Source organism: Eupeodes corollae, chromosome 1, assembly GCF_945859685.1.
Source record: "Eupeodes corollae chromosome 1, idEupCoro1.1, whole genome shotgun sequence".
Taxonomy (NCBI): Eukaryota; Metazoa; Arthropoda; class Insecta; order Diptera; family Syrphidae; genus Eupeodes; species Eupeodes corollae.
This window is the reverse complement of record NC_079147.1, coordinates 307,844,502-307,853,444: the sequence shown is the minus strand read 5'-3', so window position 1 is coordinate 307,853,444 and position 8,943 is coordinate 307,844,502. Positions and strand designations below refer to the sequence as shown.

General features: G+C 32.5%; 1 non-coding gene across 1 annotated transcript; it reads left to right on the top strand.

The window, feature by feature from the left end:
* The first annotated feature begins 1,744 nt into the window (after positions 1–1,744).
* Trnai-aau (transfer RNA isoleucine (anticodon AAU)) lies at positions 1,745–1,818 on the top strand. Its single transcript has one exon. It is a non-coding gene; the product is annotated as a tRNA-Ile (tRNA).
* The last annotated feature ends 7,125 nt before the right edge of the window (positions 1,819–8,943 follow it).

Sequence of the window (8,943 nt, the reverse complement as noted above, 5' to 3'; positions counted from 1 at the left end):
GCATAAGTCCGCATAATGAAATATAGATTAGTGATGTATTTCATTTTCATTTTCATTTTCATTTAATTTTTGTTTTCTATATTCTGTAAGCTTTGAATTGAATTATAAGCCCAGCGCACGATTAAATGCGGCAAAAGGGTATTAGAGTCATATATAACGGTGTATGGGGTATTAGAAAGTATAGAGCTTATATATTGTTGAGGAAACTCTCTTTTTATGATTTAAATTGACACTCCCCAGGGAAGTTCCTTTGAGTAATTGTGCTAAGCAACGGGGGTACTATATAATTCTGTGTCCTTTCCTCTACATTCAATATTTATGATTGTTTTTCTTCCGTTTTATTTTTTCTTTGTTCGGTTTTACGTGAACACCTTTTTAATTACCTGTGTTTTTAGGGAGAAACGTTTTTAGGTAAACAATTAGCACAAAGGACACCAAGGTCTACTAAATTCTCCCTTGCCAGTCGTTTTCTTTTTTTTTCTTTTTGAATAACTTTTTGTGTTTTTGAAAAATATGGAAGTGTGGTGGACTTCCGCTTGTAAATTGTGTTTATGAGCTCAACCTTTTTCTTTTGAGTTTGCCTAACCACAGGGTATACGCGTCAGGGAGGGACTAAATTTTCCTTTTAGAAACCGTAAATTGTTGTCTTTTTCTTTATTCTGAATTTATTATTAAATTCAAATTACATAGTTTCGAGTTTATGTATTAATTAGCAAATACTATGCTCTGTTAAATAATTTTTAAAACTCTGTTTAAGGTTGAAATAGAACGTTTCGTCCCAAACAACCTTATAATAAAGGTTAATAGTAAAACTGTTTGGAAATACCAAACTTGTCAAAGAGCTGTTTTTTATAAAATGTTTTCACATATTTAAATTAAATTTCCAAACAAACTTTTGTAGTTGATATAACACAACCTGTAGGAAGTTGCGAAAATATTGTGGTTCTATTTTGTTCTTCTGCCAAACAAAATTGTTTTCCAATAATTTTCTTTCGAGGTTCGGGAACATGAAAAAGTCGTTGGATACAAAACCAAGATTGTGCAGTTAGGGACCCATATTTTCAATTTTTCAAGTCCTTAAAAATCGACTTGTATTAAAGGATTTGTGGGGTTTTCAACTAACACACATTTGAATATGTTTTATTTGATTTTCAGAGCCTTTTTAAAAACTAATCCTTATAAACTATTTCGAATAATCTTTTCTTTGGGGGGTATTGTTTAGGTGCATGGGAAAGTCGGGTGGAAATTGTTTATGATTTGACAGTTGAAAATGTTGAACTTAATTCGTTGTTTGCCCGGAAAACGCTTCCACTTTCAAAAATAAATCCGTTGGCAACGTTCATAGAGGATTTTGATTAAAGAGATTGATTGAGAGGTGTTTAGTGATGAGAGTCTATTTTGTCAGTAAGTGAACATTTTTGGTTCAGTTAACTGGTTGCTTGGCGGCATCATACGTCCTTATTTGTTTTGAAATGAGGAAGGTGGTGTTAACGACACTGAACGAAGAGCACTTTGGATCAATGTTGATTGTTTTTTGTTTTAACAAAACGAACGCACAAAGCGTGCTTAAACATCAATTTATTATTTAACTGATAGCAACATCTTTCAGAATTGTTATCAACAATTGGTTTCTCTCCATTTCGTCAGCCAGATTATTATATGGTCAGATTTTTCACTTCCAATTTTATGATCTTAAATCTTGTGTAGGCTGTCGATGAATTCGAACTGTCACTTACCTGACATCGGCCCATTAGCTCAGTTGGTTAGAGCGTCGTGCTAATAACGCGAAGGTCGTGGGTTCGATCCCCCCATGGGCCAAGTATCTTTTTTAATATTTTCTACTTTATATGACATACAAAAATCTTGCCATGCATAAATAAATAAAGAAAAAAATAAATCACAATGATATAAAATATAAACATAACCCAAAATACAAATAAGCACTAGTGAGGTTAAATTATGCACAAAAGTTAAAGCTAAATAAAAAATTAAATATTCCACATACGCCATAGTTAACCTGAGGAACGACTTTTTAGTTTTTCATTTTAACTCTTTAGTATATGAATGTTTCTATTTAAATGCTTATATATGTATAGGTTGTTTTTAGAGTCATAGTACTCAAAAAAAATTACAACAAATTCATAGAATGACTAATTTTTGTTTGGCTCACAAATTTTGTTGTCTTATTTTGATTAAAATAATTTATGACATATGGTGACTCCCATTTTTAAACACCATCCCGTCGGTTTAATTTGGCACAACTTTTCGAGCTTAAAGTCTACTTTCATGTGACGTACAACAAAATGGTCTCTTTGGGGTATTTTTTCAGAAACACTACAAAATAAATCTAGTTTGTTTAAAATAGAATTTTAATACAATCAATTTTTTGAATCGATTTATATAGAAATAGTGGCTCTGAAGTGTTTTGCCATGATGCGTCCTTTTTTCAAGATTACACTATCGCACTAACAGTTCTTTTAATTTGTGAACCGTTGTGATCAACTTTCAAAATAAAGAAATACGATTTTTAAAAATTCTAGGGTCGACGAAGGCATTAATAATGCGTTAAATATCACACTCTTAACCCCCCTTTTCATTACGGAAAAAATCGGAACAATCGTGTAATGGGACCCATTTGAAATATGGAATGTTTTCTATAATTTTAATTCATTTCATTGTTTTATTATTACCTTCAAATGGGAATTTATTGTAATGGGTCCGATTTGTCGAATTGAAAATTTTGACGTTTCTCGACGTTTCAAGGTCCATAGAGTCGAAATAAAAGATTTTTAAAAAGATGACTGTGCGTGCGTTGGCACGTCCGTATGTTCCTGATGCTTGTGTCGTCGTACAAAGCTCAAGAACAAGAAAAGATATTGACTTCAAATAAATTTTACTATACATATAATAATACAGACAAAAATGCAGACAGGAATCTCAAATTCCGAGGGTGTTTTTTTTACCATAGCATCTCAATATCTAAATATCTCAAAAACCAATGACAATAGAGACTTTAATTAAATTAAATATTATGTATTATAACGTGAATCAAAACAAATCAGTATATTTTTGAAAAAAAAAAACTGAAAAAAATTGTCACCTCGAAAATTTGACCAATAAAAAATCTCCAAAACAATTTTGTTCAACAAAAAATATTGTTCTTAATATCTGGTAACATTTTGACAGTTTTTTCCAAAAAATAAAAACCTAAAAAAAAGCAATACTAAAACTTGGTTAAAATTTATTTTCCACTGAAATATCTTTTTAAAAATTAAATTTATTATCTTCAAACTTTTTTATTTCACAGAAAGTATTGTTTTCGATAATCAGCAGTTTTTTTCATAAAAATCCAATAGTCCGTTCTTTCCTACAAAAATAAATTAATGGTAAAATAAATGGTAAAAATTTATGTTCGGTTCTTGTTGTCTCTCAAATTAATTTCATTCATCTAATTTGTAAAAATTTAAGAAATGCTACTAAAATTGGTAAAAAATTTCTTTTCGACTCAAAATCTATTTAGCAAAATAGATTTTCAAACTAAACTATTTCTTTATATGAATTTATTGACCAATAATATATTATAGGTAATTTAAAAACTTTTTAGAATAATTCAACTGACAACTTACTTAACCCAACACGAAAACGTGCAAACTTTTAAGCAAGACAAATCGACAGACGGGATGGGAACGGAAAGTTATCAGTGTAGTTCGCATCCCAGCCCCTTTTTTTAGCTTAATGTTGTTTACCTTATTTATCAATGATTTTCAAACATTTGTGAAATAAGTAAAGTGTAAATTTTAATAGACAATAAATCTTTCAGGACATTCGAAAATATATTCTTAAATTTATTTGACTTCAAAACGCTATAAGCTAAATTTCTCGCAGATTTTCCTTCTCGAATTCCGGTTTTAGTAACCAACCTCTTAAACTGTGTTCTCAAGATCTTGAGTAGTCACATTTATGCGTATACAAAGGTGAACTACTTGTATTTCCCATAGGAAGGTATTGTAATCGGTCCGATAACGGTTGGTCAACATTTTTAGACAATGCAATGCACTGTCATGCGACTTTATCAACATCGTTCTATAAACAATTGTGCAAAACTCAACCGTCAACACTAGAGGCACACTCTTCCAAAGGTCCATCCAATAATTTGGATACGCAGATGATAGTGACAAAATTGGAAGATCAAAGCATGATGTCAGTGAAGCGTTTTTGAGCAATGCGACTGAAGCGAAGAAGATGGGTTTAGTGTTCAATGAGGGCAAGACCAAGTAGCATATTATGCTATAATCAAAAAAGGACATTGAACAAATACGTGTTGGACAAAACGTCACCATGGACAGCTATAACTTTGAGGTGGTTAAGGACTTTGTCTACCTAGGCACCGCTATTAACACAAACAACGACACCAGCGTTAAAATCAAACGAAGAATAACTCTTGGAAATCGCTGCTTCTTTGGACTAAGAAAGGCAATTGAGAAGTAAAGTCCTCTCTCGAGCATCTAAAATCGCCATCGATAAGACACTCATCATTCCGATTCCTATTTATGGCGTTGGGCTATACAGCAACACTACCTAGCTAGCAGAATTAGAGTCCAACGGCTTAGATGGCTGGGTCATGTAGAGCGAATGGACATCAACGCTCCAGCCCGGAAGGTCTTCGAATCCAATCCCGATGGACGGTGCAGTAGAGGCAGACTGCGACTCAGGTGGGGCACCCAGGTGGGAGAGGACCTCAACCAACTTGGCGTGCGAAACTGGAGACAGCTAGCTAGGGACCGAGCTGGGTTGTTGGTTGAGGCCCAGGTCCGCCCGGACTGTAGCGCCACCTGAAGTAAGTAAGTAAGTTTTTTGTACAAAATAGAAACCTAAAAAAATAAATGTACTGTCGACATAAATATCTTTGCAAAATTTTTTTTATCGCACAGAAAATATTGTTTTCGACAATAAATTTTGTTTAAAAATCCATGAGACAGTTTTTTCAAATAAAATTAAAATGTACACAAAATACGCAAAATTGGTAGAATTTGATCTTTTGTTTTGGATATCTTATGACTAATAGAAGGCATTGACTTCAACTTAATTTCTAATCTAATTTGTATTTGATTATATACGAAATAAAAACTTTTAAGAAATGGTACTAAAATTGGTAAAAATGGTTTTTGACTAAAAATTTCGTTATAACTCGAGTTCTAATAATTTGATGTTTTTAACTTACCATAGGAAGTTATTGTAATGGGTCCGATTTGTCAAATTGAAAATTTTGACATTTCTCGACGTTTCAAGGTCCCTAGAGTCGAAATAAAAGATTTTTAGAAAGATGTCAGTTCGTACGTCCGTACTTCCGTACGTTCGCGACGTTTTTTTCGTCCTCCATAGTTTAAGAACCAGAAGAGATATCGACTTCAAATAAATTTCGTTATACAGATAATAAGTCAAAAAGATGCAGAAAGGGCTCTCAAGAAAATTGCGTGGGTGGTTTTTTTACCATAGCAGTTTGAAAAAAAGGTGGAAATTTTGGTTAACGCTAAATATCTTACGAACCAAAATTGCTAGAGACTTGAATTAAATTTTATATAATATATTGTAACGTAATACCAAAGAAGTGTATTTTTTGAAAAAAAATCAATATAACGGTTTTTTTGTATATATAAATAAAAAAACATTACTCAAAGTTGGTAAAAATTGAATATCGATTCAAATATCTTTTCAAAAACTTGAAATTTAGGCTTCTAGCTTATTTTATCTTATAAAAAATATTGTTTTCAACATTTTCAAAATTGTTGAGAAAAATCGAATTGACAGTTTTTTTTACAAAAAGAAAAACCTAAAAAAAAAATGTATAAAAGTTGGTAAAATTTGATTTTCGACTCAAATATCTTTTCAAAACTTTGAGATATTGGCTTAAATTTACTTTTATCCATCAAAAATATTGTTGTTAACATTGAGTTAAAGTTTGAAAAAAATCAAAGTGACAGTTTTTTTACAAAAAATTAAAAACCGAATAAAAAATTAACAAAAGTTTATAAAAATTGAATTTTGACTCAAATATCTCTTCAAAAATTTTAAATATTGGCTTCAAACAAATTTTATCTTATAAGAAATATTGTTTTCAACATTTGGTAAAATTCTTAAAAAATTTGAATTCATAGCTTTTTACAAAAAATTAAACTCTAAAAAAAAAACAATACTAAAACTTGGTTAAAATTTACTTTCGGCTCAAATAGCTTTTTAAAAATTGAAAATATTGGCTTCAAACTTATTTTATTTCACATAAAATATTGATTTCAGTAATTTTTATTTAAAAATCCAACAGTCCGATTTTTTCATAAAAAATAAAATCTACAAAAAATAGTACGCAAATTTGGTAAAAATTGATACGAGTACATATAGACAAACTTTTCAGCAAGACAAATCGACAAACGGGATGGAAAGTTATCAGTGTGGGTCGCATCCCAGCCTCTTTTTTTTCATATTTTTTAAACTAGTAGTAAGTAATAGAAAGGCTCTCATCAAAGTACAATACTTGGTCGTGGGTATAATGTTAAGTCGTTGATGCCTTCATATCATATTTCAACACTGGGTTGAACTTTACAATCGATATCTTCTTATAATTCGTGGACTTGGCCCTTAAGTTACTCGATAAAAAAGATAAGGTGGAAATTAATGAAATTTAAGAATCTACAACGCAACACAAAACAAGGAAAAAACTTTGGATGCCCTTTGCCTATGGGGAGAATTTATCCTGTCTTATGAACATTCTTAGAAACCTTCCGTGCAAATGGGGTAGATGTCAACTTTGGTCAAGAGCAAATAAACATAAACCAGAACAGCCTGTGACTGTTGCGAAAGATATTGTTGCTATCGCTTCACAAATAACATATTCTTACGTCAAATGTTACTTATTAGTTTTAATCTCATACAAATAAAATTAAATAAAAAAAGTAACGGGTATTCAAACATGTTCTGGGGTACATTCGTACCTCATAATTTAAAGGGCGGTTAACTGCTTGACAGTAAATATTTAACGTATTTCCATACAAAATGTCCAAAGGTGAACAGAGAGAGAACTTTGCAAAAATTTAATACTAAAACTTCAGTAATCAGTTATTCCTGTCGAACGCAAAAATTCAGCATACTGTAATGTTAACGTACTTTGCTCTCAGACAAAAAAAGGAATAACACACCAATCGAGACAAGTTATGCAAGGATGAGACGATATTGATTTGTTTCGATTTTGACGTGGCCCACACAAGTTGTAGAAAAGTACACCCCAATCTAGTCTCGTTGCTCATCACTTACTAACTTTAAAAACACAACGTTTCAAAAAAAACTTATTAAAAAAATTTACTGATTGCCTTCTGCCACTAAATGGCCTCTTATTCCAACCCAGGCAACCCAGGATGTAGTAGCATACTCGTAGTTCAAATAACCAAACTTTTTTCATTTTGTCTAATTTTCTATTTTTGAATGAATAAACACAAAAAAAGTAACAAACAAATCACGATAAAACGATGATGTCGGGTAAAAACAACTATTCTCGCGTCCTGCGATGGATCACGCTAGGAATTTTGAAAATTTTTCAATTAACCATGAAAAGTTCTATCCCTTTCCATCAATGTACCCTACCGACGAATAGTGTGTAATGTATTTTGAGGGTGGTGAATGCAGTGTGTTTCCCCTTTGTATTTTTATTTTAGTTCGCTTCCTTTTTTGTTTTCTTGTTATAGCTAGGGTTCGTTTGCAAAGCATTTGTTAAAGTTACCTTGCCTAAGGGCCAATTACAACATCGACTCGAACTCGAACTCAAACTCGAAACAGCATTAGACGAAAATTGTCCTTCCGGCAAAAATAACACTTGGAAAGTCTTCCCTAAACGAGAACTCGAACTCGGAAAGAAAAGAAAATCTCGGACCGAGAGAGCGAAGGCCGGATACCTTCTAACAACCCACCATATAGTAAGAACCAAACGAAGGATATATCTAGCACGCAACATTTGTAATATAGAACCAACCAACTCTCCCGTCAGACACACCTCTCTCTCTTCACCATCAATTTACGTCTTCATCGTACTCGTCCTCATATAAATCGTCGACCGATGATGGTGGCGATGCCGATGGCAATGGCGATGGAGGCGCAGCTCTATTCTTATGAGGATCTCATGACAGGATGAAATACTAGTGTGAGGTCCAATTTCAAAGTCAAAGTAATTTCCGGGTCGCGCAAACTTTTTCATTAAAACTTGTTGACTGCTGGTTAAGTAAATTTTTGTGAGCTTTCCTTTTCGGCTCCGATACGGGTACGGGTATGGCTCCGGCTAAGACTACGGGCTTGGGAATATAAATTCGGCAAAGAAAAAGAAAATGAGAACGGGATCACTCTACTTTATATACACAAGAGTAAGAGTATACTGATATACCGTGGGGCATCGTAAATTCTGCCGCGCTGATGATTTATAGAAAATTGTCTCTAGAGTGATTTATTTTTCCATTCATTTTACCAAACACACAAACCAATTTATATGTAACCATTACAAACATAGGTATAGTTCTTAGTATAAAAACATACGCTTTGGCATCTTACGAGAAAAATGAATTAAACTTTGGTATACAAAGTTGTGCGACAAAAAAATAACCAAAATTACTTTCGAAAACTATTTCCCACTCAGACTCAACTACTATTCGAGTATACTGTTCAGTTCTGTAAGTCGCTTCGCTTTCTGTTCTTCTGACTGTTCTGAGTGTAGAAGAAGAAGTAAATTGCTCACTATACTTCTGCACAAGTTTTCCCATTCCTCGGGTCTACTTCGACTACACATATTTTGGCGGTGAAAAGTAATGCTGAATTGGCAGCGGTTCCGAACAAAATTTGAAGTAATTTGTAGCTATAGGATGACGTAAACGACTTATTCATAGTTTCAAAAAGTTTTCTTCCTTATTT